At 41.2% G+C, this 18,586-nt stretch overlaps 1 protein-coding gene and 2 pseudogenes across 1 annotated transcript in view; 1 reads left to right on the top strand and 2 right to left on the bottom strand.

Moving 5' to 3' along the window:
- SLC16A10 (solute carrier family 16 member 10) overlaps positions 1-18,586 on the top strand; it is a 132,573-nt gene that overhangs the window by 9,938 nt on the left and 104,049 nt on the right. The window lies entirely within an intron of this gene.
- LOC139440065 (tetratricopeptide repeat protein 14 pseudogene) lies at positions 9,123-10,471 on the bottom strand (annotated as a pseudogene).
- Positions 10,421-12,284, bottom strand: LOC139440066 (tetratricopeptide repeat protein 14 pseudogene; annotated as a pseudogene).

Below are 18,586 nucleotides of genomic sequence, written 5' to 3' on the forward strand. Positions count from 1 at the left end.
CTTCAACTCCATGTTAGCTGAGTGGAGTAAGTCCAATAAGTCAAAGTGTAGGAGCTGAAGTCTGTTGAGGCTCTGGGCCTGGGTGTCATATTATCAGTCCAGAGATTCAAATCCCCTACATATATCTTAAACTCAGCACCAACTACAATTCCAATAAAGTAGCATGCAAGTCTTGTGAAAAGAGATCCCCTCTGAGTCCATTTCCATCACGCAGAAACACCAGCTCCAAAGAAGGGCCATCTGTCATGGCAGTGAACCCCTTCTGCCATGACCATAGAACCCGTGGGTCTCTTTATCCCTCAAAAGAACCAATACCTGGGGTTGTATCTACCTTATCTGTCTCTTAGACTCTGTTCAGTTGTACATAGGGGTATTCCTTCTGACAACCTCCAGACTCTTTTTTAGAGACTCACAGCCTTATAATCTCATTTCTCCTCTCCATTTCCCCCTTACATTAGGTCAAACCGCTTCCCGAAGTCATGTTATTATATGTAGACAGGTATATTCTGCTGTTCCGCATTGAATCTTTAATTCAAGGACATTTTCTAGTTGCTTCTTCAGCTGGTATGTGGTAGTGATCCCTCGGTGCCAGGGAGGCTCATCCCCGGGTGTCGTGTCCCATGCTGGGGGGAATGCATCACATCTACACGCTGAGTTTGGCTGTGAGAGTGGCCACATTTGAGTAACATGAAGGCTGTCAGGAGGAAACCCCCAGGCACAATGCTACTCTAGGCCTTGTTCATATTGCAGGTGCATAGGCTCAAAAGTGTAGCCATTAATATCAAGGGCCCACTGTTGGGCCCTCCTTCCTTCCTGGTTCTTGCCGTTGCACCTGGAGGATTGCCGCTGCTCTCCCAGGGCAGGATACTCTTAACTCTTTCTATAAACTGACAATCCAACCAAAAATTTTCAGAGAAGGGCCTGAGAAATTCATTCACAGTAAGTGATTTTACACGTCTTAATGTGAATCCTCATTCAAAAAATATTTACCAAATGCTCAACATTTCCTTGCTGGGCTCTGCACTAGGCATGGGAGATATGACTGACATAGACAGGGTGAGCTGCTCCCAGGGAGTTTAGATTCTATTCTGCATTTTGGAAACTCGTTTTTGGTTCTTCCATGGAACTGATGAAGAGTTTAGGGTTCTTTTATCTTCCCGATGCAGTGCCATGGACAGTCTCTGGTATCTTGCCAGGGTTTTTAATGTAGTTTACTCACTTTTCTTCCTGGAGAAAGAAGAAAATATATTTTTAAACAAATCAATTGTATTGCTTAATAAAGCATACAGTTCATCCAAAGTGTACAATTAATGGTATTTGCTATAATCACATAGTTGTGCATTCATCACTTCAGAAAAATATTTTAATGGTATTTTAAAAAAATAACTATTTAGAACAACTGTATTCAGAATCAATATTTAGGGTAGTTAATGATTTCTTTTGAAGAGATTACGTCTTTTTGGTCCAGAGGCTTGGTCAAAAAGAACCTTACCTCTTTCAGTAGTTCCCAAAATGTGTTCCTTAATAGCATTTCTTGGAAGAGGAGGTTTGTGGTCATATAAGTTTGGGAAATGGGAAACGGCCTTTGGCCCAGTGGTTAGGGCGTCCGTCTACCATATGGGAGGTCCGCGGTTCAAACCCCGGGCCTCCTTGACCCGTGTGGAGCTGGCCCATGCGCAGCGCTGATGCGCGCAAGGAATGCCGTGCCACGCAAGGGTGTCCCCCGCGTGGGGTAGCCCCACGCGCAAGGAGTGCGCCCGTGAGGAGAGCCGCCCAGCGTGAAAAGAAAGAGCAGCCTGCCCAGGAATGGCGCCGCCCACACTTCCTGTGCCGCTGACGACAACAGAAGCGGACAAAGAAACAAGACGCAGCAAAAAAGACACCAAGAACAGACAACCAGGGGAGGGGGGGGAAATTAGATAAATAAATAAATAAATCTTTAAAAAAAAAAAAAGAAAGAAAAAAAAAAGTTTGGGAAATACTGCACATCATACTTTTTTTTTTCTTGGAGATTTATTTATTTATTTGTTTTTAAAAGATTTGTTTCTCTCCCCTTCCCCTCCACCCCCCCCCCAGTTGTCTGCTTTCAGTGTCCATTTGCTGTGTGTTCTTCTGTGACCCCTTCTATCCTTATCAGCGGCACTGAGAATCTGTGTTTCTTTTTTGTTGCATCATCTTGTTGTATCAGTTCTCGGTGTGTGTGGCATCATTCTTGGGCAGCCCGCACTTTTGCACTGGGACTCCCCTACGCGGGGGACACCTCTGTGTGGCAGGGCACTTCTTGTGTGCATCAGCACTGTGCATGGGCCAGCTCTACATGGGTCAAGAGGTCCAAGGTTTGAACCGCGGACCTCCCATGTGGTAGGCGGATGCCCTATCCATTGGGCCAAGTCTGATTCCCTTCTTGGAGATTTAAAATGTAAATGAAGAAATAAAAAAATTTGTAGTTTAAAAGAAAAGTAGGCTTATCAAAACGGTCCCAAAAGGGACACTCTTTTGGCTAGTCTTTAATGCAGCCCTGCCTTCCCTGTATGGGGAAGTTCCTTAGACAGCTTTTATCATGAATTAAGATTTTCAGTAGCATTTAGGTATGAATGCATCCTACAGCACCTCTCAATATAGTTTTGCTAGGACCTCTGAAACGTCAAGTCACTAGTGCTTCCTGAAGTTTTGCTTTTTTCAAGTTTTCACATTTACAATTATACTGATGCTACCCACTGCAGTATGCTATCACATGAATTTATTTTAAGAGGTTTTGGCTGGCTGTGTCTGGTTTTCATATTAAGGGTCTTTTTCATTCTTTTTTTAAAAAGTTGCCTGTATGACTAACCATTCCTATATCCTAGGAAAGTTTTTAGTACAGTGCTTCGTTGATCTGGCTGCAGTGAGCAAGTAATCTGGTTCACGGTCTCATGTATCTTTCTCTATAAGAAAAATATCTGATTATTATTTATACTGAGAGGTTGAAAAGAAACTAACAGAACTCACTTATGGCAGCCATTATGCTTGAATTTCCTTCATTCTCCTCTATCTTAAAACATCCAATCTTATACCTCTAGAAAATTAATAAACTATCTGGTAAAATAATGAATGGACCATCAAAATGGTTGCAAGATTTTGGAAAAATAAAGAAGTGAATATGGGTGACATTTCACATATCATTTCCAGAATGTTTCTAGATTCAGAGCAAGATTGAAGAGTGAATGGTGTATGTATTAGTCAGGGTTCTCTAGGGAAAAAGAATCAACAGGAGATAACCTGTCAATGTCAATAGTATGAGATTTATTAAAAGTCTCTCATGTGACCGTGGGGATGCACAAGTCCAGGTTCCACAGGCAAGCTGCAAACCAGGGGTTCCCATGAAAGTCCAGTGAAGGTCCTCGATGAGTTTCTGGGAGACGTTGGCTGTCCAAAGATGAGCTGGGAAATTCTCTCTGAATTCTTAAGTCACTTTCCCCTTTAAGGTATTCAACTGATTGGATAAAGTGTCACTCGTTGTTGACAGCACTCTCCCTGGTTGATATAGATGTAATCAGCTGTCTATGCAATAAACTCACTGGTGTCTAAAGTCCATAAATATCCTTGTATTACAATTAGCCCAGCGCTTGCTTGACCAAACAACTGGGCACAGTTACCTGGCTGAGTTGACACATTAGCCTAACCACAGTGTATAATGAATTTTAATTAAATACAGTAAGATTAGTGTTCTTGTGGTGTTTTAATCATGAGAGATTTTTATCAATAGAATTATTTGTCCAAAGAGCCAAATAAACCAAAAATAAAAGCATAACAAAATTTTATTTTAGTAGAGGTTTTGAGGGGTGTTTATTTATAAATTACAGTCTTTTACAGTTAATTGTACTCTGGGTTCTTAATGTAATTTGCCATACCTTTTTAAAAATATACGTTTGTTATTAGAGAAGTTGCGAACTTAACAAAACTGTCATGTGTAATGTTCAGAATTCCCATACAACGCCCTTCCACCAACACTTTTTATTGTTATGGAACATTTTTTACAGATTATGAAAAAACGTCATTACACTATTACCACTAACTATGGTCTATAGTGTACATTTGGTATATTTCTTTGCATATCCCATCTTAGTCTGTCAAAGGGGTGCCAATGGAAAGTACGAGAAATCTGTTGGCTTTTATAATGGGGATTTCATTTGGGGTAAAAGCTTACAGTTCCAAGTCCATAAAATATCTATCTCAAGGCACCATAAGAGGTACTTTTTTTTTAAAAAAGATTTATTTTATCTCCCCTTCCCTGCACTCATTGTCTGCTCTCTTGTGTCCTTTTGCTGTGTGTCCTTCTGTATCTGTATTCTTGGCGGCACTGGGAATCTGTGTCTCTTTTTGTTGTGTCATCTTGCTGCGTCAGCTCTCCATGTGTGTGGCGCTACTCCTGGGCAGGCTGCACTTTTTTTGCATGGAGCAGCTCAATGCAGGGTGCACTCCTTGTGCATGGGGGCTCCTCTCTGTGGGGTCACCCCAGCATGGCACGGCACTCCATGCACGTGGTAGCGCTGCGCATGGGCCAGCTCATCACACGGGCCAGGAGGCCCTGGGTTTGAACTCTGGACCTCCCATGTGGTACGCTAACGCTCTATCAGTTGAACCACGTCTGCTTCCCAAGAGGTGCTTTCTAACCAAAGTCAGTTACCACATTTTGAAACTAGATGGCAATCCATCTCTGCCTTCCTCTCTGGGCTCACCCTTTCCTCTTGACCTCCATGGGCCCAGCCTCTTGAGGATTTGGGCTTAAGTGATCTTTTGGGGTTCTTATCAAGGGGTTGTGAGCGTGAATTGAAATAAAAAAATGATTCTTGTGGAGACATGTTGGTGCGGGTGTGATGTGTTTATTAAGTAATACATAGTATGGTGTGGACTTAGTAAGGGTTCATCCTTTTTTCCTAACTGGCAAAGGGGTCTGTGGAACAAAAAAGGTTAAGAACTCTTGCTTTAGCCCTCTCTCTCCTGGCATAGGGCTTGTTTCTTTCCAGGTCTCTTATATCAGTCTATTTGCGCTCTTCCCAGTCTCAGCTGTAAACTTTCAGGCAATGGCTCATCTCTCCCTGGGGCCTCAGCTGTTTGAGCCTTCTCCTTTCTGTCACATGGCAGGATCAAAAATGAGAGAGTTCTTTCTTCCTGTGTCTGTCTGAGTGTCCATTTATATCAGACCCAGCAAGGGGTGGGGAACTTAACCTGAATCACACCTTACTGACACAGATGCCTCAAATGCTCTAAAAGCAATCTTAACAGGTAATCTAAGCAAAGGCCCTTCAACTGAATTTATTACAGTCAAAGGGTGTCACAGCCAGAGGAATAGATAAGTTTACAAACATAATCTTTCTTTTTTTTGGATTCATAAATATTCTCAAAGTGCCATATTCCTCCCTATTATTAACATTTTGTATTAGCATTGTGTATTTGTTATAGTTCATGAGAGAACACTCTCATATGTGTATCTGTCCACAGACCATCTTCTACTATGTAGTTCACTATGTTGTACAGTCCTATGCCTTGTATAATCTATCCAAAATGTACTCTCAGTGGCTCTCACTTTCATCACAGCGTTGTGCAGTCATTGCCTCAGTAAATCCAAAAGAAAAAATTTCATACCCCGCTATTATTGACCCTTAGCATTGATATAGTACCTTCTTTGAAATTGATGCAAGAATATTACAATATTGGAGATGGATGTGGCTGAAGTGATTCGGCTCCTCTCTACCATGTAGGAGGTCCAGGTTTGGTTCCCACGGCCTCCTCGTGAAGGCAAGGTGGCCCTCACAGGGAGTTGGCCCACACAGATTGCTGGCCTGTGCAGGAGTGCTGGCCCGCACAGAGACCTGGTGCAGCAAGTTGACACAACAAAAAGAGACAGAGAGGAGAGGTAATAAAAGACGCAGCAGACCAGGGAGCTGAGGTGGCATAAGAGATTGAGCACTTCTTTTCCACTCTGGAAGGTCCCAGGATTGGTTCCTGGAGCCGCCTAAAGAGAAGGCAAGCAGGCACAGAAGAACACACAGCGAATGAACATAGAGAGCAGACAGTGAGTGCAAAAATGAGAGGGGGAGAAATAAATAAAAATAAATCTTAAAAAAAAATATTATTACAATATTGCTGTTAACTATAGTTCATAACTTACGTTGATTGTATTTTTCCCATGCATTACCATATTCTTACTATCTTGAAATACTGATGTACGTTTGTTCTAGTTCATAGAAGAACATTCTTGTATTTGTACTGTTAACTACAATCCTCATCCACCTCCATCTTCACTGTTATTCAGTACCTAGATTATTCTCTTGCTTTCTTCAATTGACATTTATTTCCCTAAGCTACCCCTTTCAGCCCCAATCCCATTTATAACCCAGCAATGTTAGTTATACTCACTATAAGCGTTACCATCAACTCTATCCATTTCCACACTTTTATAGTCAAGCTAATTAAAAATTCTACATACATTAAGTTTCAGTACCCATTCTCAGCTCTCATCCTATCTCCTAGTAACCTATACTCTAGATTTTAACTCTATGTGTCTATTCTTCGCGTTTAGGTCATATTAGTGAAACCATACAATATTTATCCTTTTGTGTCTGGCTTATTTCTCTCAGCATGTCTTCAAGATTCATTCATGTTATCATACGTGTCCCAATTTCATTTCTTCTTACAGCAGCATAGTACTCCATTGAACGCATATATCATATTTTGTTTATTTATCTGTTAATGGACACTTGCATTGTTTCCATCTTTTGGCAATTGTGAATAATGCTTCTATGAAAATCAGTGTGCAAATGTCGTTCGTGTCATGGTTTTCAGTTCTTCTGGATATATTCCTAGTAGAGGACTTGCTGGATTATATGGCAGTTCCCGAGGAACCACCAAACTGTCTTCCACAGAGGCGCATCATTCTACATTCCTGCCAACAGTGAAAGAGTGTTCCTATTTTTCCTCATCCTTTCCAGCACTTATTGCTTACTCTTTTTTAAATAATGGCCATTCTTTTAGGTGTGAGATGATATCTCATTGTAGTTTTGATTTGCATTTCCCTAATAGCTAGTGATATTGAACGTATTTTGATGTGGTTTTCCAACATTTATATTCCCTCTTTGGAGAAATGTCTATTTAGGTCTTTTTTTCCATTTTTAAATTTGATTGCTTGCTCTTTTATTGTTCAGTTGTGTGATCTCTTTATATAGTATGGAAATCAAACCTTTATTGGATATCTGGTTTCCAAATATTTTCTCCCATTGAGTGGGATTTGCCATATCTTTTAATATGGATCCTTACTGAACCCATGTTGAACCCATGAGGCTCATTCTTGGGCTGTGTCCTTGCTTCACTTTTCCTGTTCTCCTTGGGTTTCCCATTTGCCCACCACCATCTTAGGAATGGTATTTCCAAATCTCTGCTCTATTTTCAAGACCAGTTTTTTTCCTTTCCCCTGCCTCCCCTGCCCTGCTGTCTTTGCTGTCTGTGTCCATTCTCTGTGTGATCTTCGTATCTGTTTCTCTCTCTCTCTTTTTTTTGTCTTCTCGTCTTTCTTCTCTAGGATTCACCGGGATCTGATCCTGGGGACATCTGATGTGGAGAGAGGTTCCCTGTGAATTGTGCCACCTCAGTTACTGGTCTCTTCCATGCTTCACTTTGATTCTCCCCTTCATCTCTCTCTCTTTTTTTTTTTTAAGATTTATTTATTTATTTCTCTCCCCCTCCCCGCCCCGCCCCAGTTGTCTGTTCTTTGTGTCTATTTGCTGGGTGTTCTTCTTTGTCCGCTTCTGTTGTTGTCAGCGGCATGGGAATCTGTGTTTCTTTTTGTTGCATCATCTTGTTGTGTCAACTCTCTGTGTGTGTGGCGCCCTTCTTGGGCAGGCTGAACTTTCTTTCACGCTGGGCAGCCCTCCTTATGGGACACACTCCTTGCGCATAGGGCTCCCCTATGTGGGGGACACCCCTGCATGGCACGGCACTCCTTGCATGCATCAGCGCTGCGCGTGGGTCGGCTCCACACAGATCAAGGAGGCCCGGGGTTTGAACCACAGACCTCCCATGTGGTAGACTGGGACCTACCCTAGTCCAACCACTGGGCAAAGTCTGCTTCCCCCCTTCGTCTCTTTTGTTGCATCATCACCTTTCTGTGTGGCTCACTTGTGTGGGCATTGGCTCACCACGCCAGCACTCAGCTTGCTGCATGAGTGTTCGGCTCGCTGTGTAGGCACTGACTTACCACACAGGCAGTCATGTGGACACTTGGCTTGCCACGCATGCACTCACGTGGGCACTTGGCTTGCCACACAGGCTCTTGGGTCACTGTGCAGGCACCTGGCTCGCCACATGGGCACTGGCTCGCTGCACAGGTACGCTTTCTCTTCTTCTTTTTCACCAGGAGGCCCCAGGGATCGAACCCAGGTCCTCCCATATGTTAGGCGGAGGCCTTCACTTGAGCCACCTCTGCTTCCCTCCAGACCAATTTTTACTATCCCTGGAAAGTAATGGATGCATGGATATCTCATATACAACTACAGTGAACTTGTCTTTTTTAGCTACCACCTACAATCTTCCTCCACCACCAGAAATAACAGCCCATCTGCATACAGTTCATATCCCTCCTTCTGCCTTCTCTGTCAGTGCATGACACCTCTGGTGGCTTAAGTCAGAAACCTGGAATTCATCTTAATTTCCTATTTCTCTCCCTTCCTTAAATGTTATGGTTAATCACAAACCCTCCTCTTTTTTTTTCCTTCCAGTGTTCAATGTACAAATTTAGTAACCAGCAGGGAGGATAAGGTACATCCAGGAATTCTCATACATCATTATATAGTGAAGAAACAGTATTTTCAGAGAATTATCTTTAGGTGAAGAAGTTTAAATTGTCAGTCAGGGAAAGTAATACTGTACATACATACATGGAAAGTCTAAAAATCAGCCTGTGAAAAGGGGATCTACAATTGAAATAGTTTGAGAAATGCCTAGAGGCATTTGTTTTCCGCAGTCTCTACATATAAGATAATTTTAGGAACAGAGACTTTTGAATTGGACTATTATGACTTAAGACACATTTTTAAAAATTGTGTTTATTGTAATGGTGTTGCTATCCTTGACAATTTTTTTTTTGCTTATTTCCTTTTTTTTCCCTCAGATTCAGCTATCTGGTTAAATATATTGAGCAAATTTTTTTGCTTATTTCCTTTTTCTTTCTCAGATTCAGCTGTCTGGTTAAATATATTGAGCAAATTTTGAGGTAAATTTTTTTTAACTCCACTTTCTGATTGCTTTTTGCTATTTAGTCCATCTTCTTCTGGGACCTCTGTTTTAATATCCTCCCCATAGTTGTCCATCCTTTCATATTCTCCTTGATTTCTATTTAGTTGATATCTTTGGTCATGTCTACTAAAGTCACGTGAGCCAGAATAAGTATTTTCATATTTGTCAGCTGACTTCTGGGGGTAGTCTGAGCTTGCTGGTGAGGTGGAATACCTCACTGAACTTGGCTCCCACCTTCTATACTGCTCTTTTCTGCCTTCCATTTCCTTTTCAAATCTTCTATAATCATAAACCTTTATCTTGTCATCTGAATTCCTACAGTGGGTATCTGAGGAATCTCTTCTACTAAAACAATGGCTTTCTGATTTACATGACTTTACTGTTTTGCTACTACCTGCCTGAGTTTTATAGATATTGTACAAATCTCTTAGATTGTCAAACCTACCTCCAAAATCATCCAGAATTTCAACTGAAGATGAGGAGAAAAGGTGGCTGTCTTGTCTTTTACCTGTGTCTTTTGATATAGTAACTTATCTTGCTTTTCCAGTTGTTTTTCCACTTCTTGTTTTTGGTGAAGGAAAGATGCTGAAGTACTGGCTGGAAGTGGATAGCACTCCTTTCCTGTTCTGATCTGTCTGATCTGAAGATGCCTTAGATGAATGCCTTTTAGAACTAAGAGAAGACTCTGAATGGTTTCCCTTCCATTTCTTTTGTCTTCTGTGACTAGAAGAGGATGATGAAGAAGAAACTGATTCATCAGCAGAAGAAACACTTGAAGAGGAAGAAGATGATTTCTTTTTCTTTTCTAACCTCTTATCTTTTAGGAGCTAACGCAACTTTTCTGCACTTGTTTCTATTTTCTTATTTTTCTCCTTTTCATCTTTTTTCTGCTTGTTTTTATCTTAATTCCAAAGATTTCTGCATGTATTTGTGAAATTTCTGCAGTGCATCCTCTTGCATCTTTACAAGTCTCATCTAAAACTAAAACTTACTTATAGTAACTTTTCAGCATTTAAAAACTTTTCTTCTTGGGAAGCAGATGTGGCTCAATGGAGAGAGTGTCCGCCTACTATATAGGAGGTCCAAGGTTCAAACTCAGGGCCTCCTGACCCATGTGGTGAGCTGGCCCACGCACAGTGCTGCCACGTGCAAGGAGTGCCATGCCACTCAGGTGTGTCCCCTGAGTAGGGGAACCCCACATGCAAGGGGTGTGCCCTGCAAGGAGAGCCGCCTCCTGTGAAAGAAGTACAGCCTGCCCAGAAGTGGTGCCGCACACATGGAGAGCTGATGCAGCAAGATGACACAACAAAAAGAGACATAGATTCCTGGTGCTGCCGAGAATGCAGTCAGACACAGAAGAACACACAGCAAATGGACACAAGAGAGCAGACACCGGGGGGCAGCGGGGGGAGGAGGGGAGACATAAATAAAATAAATCTAAAAAAAAAACAACAAAAAAAACAAAAACAAAAAATACCCACTTTTCTTCTAACTACAAGTGTCTGGCAGAGGTATTTTCTTGCATTCCTGTGACTTGGACAGTTTTCCAGTGCAAGCTTAAAATCTTCTGTTGCTTTGTTTGGACTTCTTTTGTTCCATATAATGCTCCATGAGCTACCAAAGCTTCCACATTTTATTTGTCTATTTCCAGAGCCTTATTGTATTCATTCATAGCATCCACATGATGTCCAACCTTAAAATAATCAGTTCCAGTCTTCACACATTTTAAAGCCCAAGATGCAGACTATTTCTTTCTTAATGCGAAGCAAAGTCATCTTCAAAGAAATTTTGCTTTGTAGTCTCTCATTAAAAATGGTGGATTAGATTAATCTATTCCTAGTTTTCCTTTCAAACTACTTCTGGATTAACAAATCCCAAGGAGAACTCTACATGATATTTTCAGAGGACTCCGAAGGATTGCTATTTAGTTCAACACTCCTCCTATAGCACAAAGGAAGTGCTTCAGAATTAATTACACCTAACTGAATTCCAGATAGGTGTGGCAGAAGAGATGAGCTATATAGAGACACTGCAAACTTTCCATGATATCTGCTAAAATCCTTGATTCCAGCTCAGAGGATGTTTACTAACTTGGTAATATGATAAAGGATCCCTGTGGTTACTATGAAAGGCCACATCTCTTTTTTAAAAAAAATAAAGATTTATTTATTCCCTCCCACCCCCACCACAGGTGTCTGCTCTCTGCGTCCATTCACTGTGTCTTCTGCGGAAATCTGTGTCTCTTTTTGTTGCGTCATCTTGCTGGGTGTGTGTGTGTGGTGCCACCCTGGGCAGGCTGCACTTTTATCATGCTGGGTGGCTCTCCTTATGGGGCACACTCCGTGCGCGTGGGGCTCCCCTAAGCGGGGGACACCCTTGCGTGGCGGGGCACTCCTTGCACACATCAGCACTGCGCATGGGCCAGCTCATGACACGGTTCAGGAGGCCCCGAGTTTGAACCCTGGACCTCCCATGTGGTAGGTGAACACCCTATCTGTTGGGCCAAATCCGCTTCCCAGGTACATCTCTTAATGGATATGATTTCTAAGTGGGATATATCTCTCATGATGCCACTACCTAAGCAGATCAATACCATGAAAAATCCAAATTCCCGAATGGAACTAGTTCTCCAATCACTGTATCACCACACTCAATATATCAGAAAACCAGCTCTTTCCGGTCCATACTAGGTATCTCCATGAACTGCCCTAAAGGTGGCATGACTACATAATGATCTTCATTGTCTTCATTAACTTGAGAGCCTGCAGGTGTATCTGACTTCCATGAAATTGCAAAAAACACCTGTGCTTTTTTTGAAATGAATTTTTGTATTTCAATGTCAACCCCTTCTCTTTTCTGCCCTGTAACTGCTGTTGGGATGGTGGGCCCCAAAGAGGCTTGGCCACCAGCCCTAGAAGGCTCTGAAGTACAGATTGTCCTGCTCTTCGCTTGGGAACACAGAGCAGTGATGGCCCATGACAATTCAGTGACTACCACAGAAGGTCCTGGTCCATGGCTAGAGTTTACTGGACCTGAAAGTCAGTTAGCTGCTAATTCATCCCTTCTGTGTCCCCTACTTCAGCCTGTTGGCCCTGGAGGCTGGGAAAAGCAGCCCAGAGGCTTCTGGAAGTATATATCACAGTCTTACATGTTTGCCTCTAGTTACAGGTTTGCCTTTGTTTCAGAAGTCCTTTTGCATTTACCTTCCTATTGCCTCATTAATCAATTCCTGGGAATTGGATGTGGCTCAGGTGATTGAGCTCCTGCCTACCACATGTGAGGTCCCAGGTTCAGTTCCTGGTGCCTCCTATAGAAGACAAGCAAGACAGTGAGCTGGCGTGATGAGCTGGTGTGGCAAGCTGACATAGCAAGATGATGCAACAAGGAGACACAATGATAGACAAAGCAAAGCAGGGAGTGGAGGTGGCTCAAGCGATTGAGTGCCTCTCTCCCACATGGGGAGGTCCCAGGTTTGGTTCCTGGTGCCTCCTAAAGAGAAGATGAGCAGACACAGAGAGCACACAACAAATAGACACAGAGCAGACAGTGAGCACAAAACAATGGGTGGGGGTGGGGTGGGAGGGAGGCAGAATAAATAAATAAATCTTAAAAATAAATAGGTAGGTAGGTAGATAGACAGATAGATAGATTCCCTGTTCTCCTCCACTGCTGAGTCTTAATTCAGACCATTACTACTTTTGGCTTTAATTATTGCTGTAACCTTTTAATGGTCTCCCTGATTTCAGTGCTATGCCCTACTCCTTTCTAAAACATTGGACCATATTGTTTTCCTATTTAAAAGTCATCAGTGATGTCTGTTAGTTAAAGGAAAACATCAAACTCCTTACACCAAAGGACTGCAAGCTCTGGCCCTTGCCTGACCCACCTGCCTTGCCTCTCAGCTCTCTTTCTTCTTGATCTTTGTGCTTCAGCCAAGCTGAAGAACTTACACTTTCCAAACTTGTCTTACTGTCTTTTGCCTGTACCTTTGTGTGGGCCTCTCCTTTCTTCACTGTAGTTATTCCTTTTAAGATTCTAATAAAATGGTTGGCTATTTTATTCTTTGTGACAACTCTGGAATATAACAATGATTTTATGAGTTCTTTTCATATTTTTGATATACTTAGAATGATTTGGGTGGTATCTGCATTCTGGAATTAAAAAAAAAATGAATTCCAGTCATTTATGAGTTCAGCTTAAAGTGGAGAACCCAAGTTCAACCTATTCCAATCTAGCATTCTGTGAATGACGACCTATGTTTGAGAGTAGCTTTGTAATATGTCACTACCTCCATCCATAGATAAGGAAGTTGTGACTTGCACAGTTTAGGGCTAGGTCACATGATATCAGTGTTTACATTCATTAAGTTAAATTTTAAGAGCATCTTTTTAGCTGGGTAAAAATTTTAACTTCTGTTAAAATTGTTCTGAAAGGCAGAGTCCTGCCCCTTTTTCCCCTCTCTTGAAACTGTCTTCTGCATATTTAACTATGTGTTCTCCAGAACCTCAGTAGTGTCTAGTCTTCTACCTCCTACCTGAGTCATCAGAAATATGGTGAGGTTGGTTTTTGGAATGAAATCCCATTTAGAGTTACTACAACCCAACCAGAAATCTGATCTCATATTCAAATTAAATAAACAAACCTTAACAAAAACAAACTAAATCCCAAACACTACTCAAACAGTAAGCTCGCCACAGCTCTGAGCACCTGTCTAGCTGGGTGCCACCCACTCAGGAACCTTGGCTGTTTTTACTGGCAGTGATTCAGAACAGGCAACTCCAGCAAGCCTGGGAGCTGCACTGACCACGGCACAAAGAACCAACCTGTCTGGCTGGAGTGATGGAAGAAGGCAGTGCTTTCAGACAGGCAAGGACCAAATGCAATGATCAGACCTTAGCTAAAGTACCTTCATTAACAGCAAAACTAATTCCCCCACCTTGCACACAGGAAAAAGAAACGAGCTGAGGAAATGCCTAAAGTCCAGTTCCCAAGTGAGGAGTCTTTTTCATTTCACTAATTTTTAATTATGGAGACATATATGAAGTAGAGATTTGAAATAGTATATATGGGCTAAAGCAGAATTTTTAGCCCTCTTTTAACCGTTGTTCTTTTTGAGTGAATATAAAAATTTCCTGGTTCTTGAAAATTTGATACACAATCAAATGTATCTTCCTTTTGAGTGAGAGTCACTGATATTTGGAAGGTAAAGTCATGCTTCTTTATCTGCAGCCAAGATTCTGTCAAATTACTTTTTATGGAACTAATTAGGATTCTTTTTTTTTTTTTTTTAATACAAAATCTAATATTGAACATGTGTTTTTGAACTGAATGTGCCTCTGGAACTTCTGACAGGCTCCTCTTGTTATTTTTTAGAAGATACTTCATTTACATAAATGTTACAGAGAATATATAGGGGTTTCCCATATGCTCTGCTCCCCACACCTCCCACATTTTTCCCACATTAGCAACATCTTTCATCAGTTTGGTACATTCATTGCAGTTGATAAACACATTTTGGAGCATTGCCACTAAGCATGTATTACAGTTTACATTGTAGTTTACACTCTCTCCCATTCAACTCTGTAGGTTATGGCTGGATATATAATGCCCTGTATCTGTTGTAATGTCATTGAGGATGATTCCCCAGTCCAGAAAATGCCCCCCATTACACCTGTTTTTCCCTCTCCCTAACCCTAGAACACCCATGGATCACTGCCTTCACAGCAATGGTATTTCTTCCATTGTTAGAATCACAATAAGTCTATAGTAGAATATTAGTAAGTTTATTTTAGTCCATAGTTGGTTTCCCAATCTTGAGGACTATAGGATATTGATGCCCACTCCACCATTAATTGAGGCAGGCTTCTATTCTATACATCTGATGGATGGGATTCTCTTCCTTGCAGTTGCAGGCACTCTCAGTTCCTTGGTATGTTGTGTGTCCATCATCTCCTCCCCATTTGTTGTCCTGGGTGAGTCCACTGAACGGAAGAGTAGGTATTGCAACTCAGTTGAGATTCAGGGCTCAGTTGGCACATGGTCAGCCCAAAGATTTAAGTCTCTTGGATGTACACCAACCAACTCTAGTATTAATTAGAGTTTCAGATAGAAGGACAGAAGAGACATGCATAGGGAAACCACTGCTGAGTCTAACTCTGTTACACTGGTGTGTATAAATACCAGATTAGGGCCCTCTGGCAAGGGGCCAAATTCCTGAGCTATCTGCCCTGACTGTAGTGTCCCCATATCTCTTTGCTATTTGGGTTAGTATCTACTTTGACTGACAGGCTCCTCTTGATGAGCACTGTACCACCTCCCCTTTTCAGTCCCCCAACTTGAGAGTCGCTGAAATAAAGAGTAATACATTCAGTTTTTAGGTATGCTTTTCCATCATTTGATAGTGAAATCTAAATGAAAGGTCAGAGTTTAAATTGATGGATGAAAATCAGGGAAAGGTGTATTGGTCTGCACTTGGGCTAGTACCCATTTTTTTTGCTAAAGATTACATTGCGGGAAACGGACTTTGGCCCAGTGGTTAGGGCGTCCGTCTACCATATGGGAGGTCCGCGGTTCAAACCCCGGGCCTCCTTGACCCGTGTGGAGCTCGCCATGCGCAGTGCTGATGCGCGCAAGGAGTGCCGGGCCACGCAAGGGTGTCCCCCGCGTGGGGGAGCCCCACGCGCAAGGAGTGCGCCCGTGAGGAGAGCCGCCCAGCGTGAAAAGAAAGAGCAGCCTGCCCAGGAATGGCGCCTCCCACACTTCCCGTGCCGCTGACGACAACAGAAGCGGACAAAGAAACAAGACGCAGCAAATAGACACCAAGAACAGACAACCAGGGGAGGGGGGGAAGTTAAATAAATAAATAAATCTTTAAAAAAAAAAAAAGATTACATTGCATCAACAGTCTTCTGCATGTGTTCAGAAAGCCAAAACTTATTCTTGTGATGTGCTCAGACTGCATCAAAAACCAATTCTGAGATTGTTTTATAAAATAGAAGCTACCAATTAAATGGAGATATTTATTGATTTTTCGAGGTAGATAGGTATTAATGCTGAATTGAGAGGATTAGTCTGGTAATGGTTTTTCTTTTTTTTTTTTTTTGAGGTACTGGGGTTGGGTACTGAACTTGGGCCTCATATGTGGGAAGCTGGTGTTCAACCACTGAGCCACATCGGCTCCCTGGTGATTGTTTTTAATAGTTAAAACCTTTTCATCTTGGTTAATTATCCTTTTTATTAGTTTTGACTTCATGTTATTATTTCAAATGGAGCAGTCTCAAAGGATTCACATTTGTCAATGGTTGTTTAAACAAAGACTTTCATTGATGTTTTAGTGGGGCAGAAAGTCACTATTGTCCTGGGGTAATGTGACCCTCAATTTTGACAGCAGAAACCCCTCAGGAAGTCACTCCTGATTGCTGTGATTTTGGGTTTCTTATTTTCTTATTTTGGCTTATCTTCATCTTCTAATATTTCCACCAGAAATATTAACCTTAATGATTGTATTACTGAATTTGCTCTAAGATTAAACTGTTTTGTTGAAATAAATGATAGATGCATAGATTTTTAGTTGTAGGTATTATGTTTTATCTCTTTCTAAGCAGAGAAAAATGTTTTGTAGAATAGGCCAGAACTGACTGGTAAAGGAACCTGGTTTTAAGTAAGATCAGATTCTTGGCCATATTTTGTTTTTGTATTGAAATGGAGATAGTTAATATCAAATGCACAGTTGTTAAGAGCTAGATCATGTGGTGCTAATACCAGATTTCCAGCCTGAGACAGTATTATTCAATGTTCATTGATATTTCTGTTTTAGGAGGAAGGGGAGAGAAGAGTCAGATATAGGAGATAATAGACTCATATTGTGTTTTTATGTGTAATTACATAGGAAACATTAACTCCAGAATGATCGTTTCTAATCTAAAATCTTATTCTGGTGGTTCTTAAATATTTCTGGTACACAAGACTTGGATGGGAAACAAAGGCAAATAGGTCATTTTCCCCACATTTTGTTGCTTGTCACCAGAAAAAAAATCTCATAAGGTCTTTGCCTATATGAAAAATAGTTAAGTTCAATGTTCATTTAAACAAAAAGATTTAAAGTAATGCCTTTAAATGATTTAAATTTTAGATCAGTCTATTTAAGGGGCACCGGGAAAATTTTTATTAAACATGAGAGCGGTAGTTGGAAAATTAGCTGTGCTTATGTAACAAGAACTTATTTCTTTCAATAGATTTGTGCTGCTAAGTGATGCTCAGTAGGTTTGGAAAGAGACCTTTTTCCAGAAATGCTATGAAATCTACAGAAATCAATTAGAATCTAAGTAAAAGAAGTTGTAATAAGTTTAGTTTTATTGGTTTGTAATTATTTAGAGAAGGATTTGGTTATAATTTCAATTGTCTTTTTTCACTCACTCCCACAAATGTTGCATTATAAGGAGGTTAGCTTTCCTGAAATCATACACTTTTTTTCAAGTACTTTCTCAACAAAGTCAAGGAACACTTTTTTTTTTTTTATTTATTTTTATTTCTTTCTCCTCCCTTTCCCTCTGTTGTCTGCTCTGTGTCCATTTGCTGTTCGTTCTTCTGCATCCGCTTGCATTGTCAGGAGGCACTGGGAAACTGCGTCTCTTTTTTGTTGTGTCATCTTGCTGCGTCAGCTCTCCATGTGTGTGGCGCCACTCCTGGGCGGGCTGTGCTTTTTTTCACGCCAGGTGGCTCTCTTTACGGGGTGCACTCCGTGCGCTTGGGGCATCCCTACATGGGATAAATAGAGACCATAAATTACCTTATGTCAGTTCAGATCAGAGTTTGTTTCCAAGTGAGTGTTGGCAGCCATCTTATAAAACAACGTTGGATTTGGGATTTCAGAATAACTCCTAAGGAATTGTAGATTTCTATGTAAATATTTACTTTTGTTTTCTGTTTCTCAGTTAACGTTCTTTTTCAGGTATGTGTCTGTGTACCTGAAAAAAGTACACTTGCTGAATGTGTTTAGAAAGTGGTATTCTGCCATATTCTTTACCTCAAGTTACTCAATCATTCCTCCTTTGCTGGGTGTCTGAGTTGAAGGCAGTGTTATATAATGTAAGCAGCATATCTGAATACTCATTTGAACAAACTGTTCTTTTCTTCTTTCGGATAGCTTCATTGGGGTATATGTCCAAAAGTGAGTTTACTGGTTCAAAGGGTATGAACAATTTTATAACTCTTGTTACACATTGCCAGATTGTTCTTCAGAAAACCTGAGCCAGTTTGTGGTGCCACCAGCAATGTATTGGCTTCTTTGAAAGCCCTTACAATTTTGGATTTTATT

The sequence above is a fragment of the Dasypus novemcinctus genome, chromosome 11, assembly GCF_030445035.2.
Source record: "Dasypus novemcinctus isolate mDasNov1 chromosome 11, mDasNov1.1.hap2, whole genome shotgun sequence".
Taxonomy (NCBI): domain Eukaryota; kingdom Metazoa; phylum Chordata; class Mammalia; order Cingulata; family Dasypodidae; genus Dasypus; species Dasypus novemcinctus.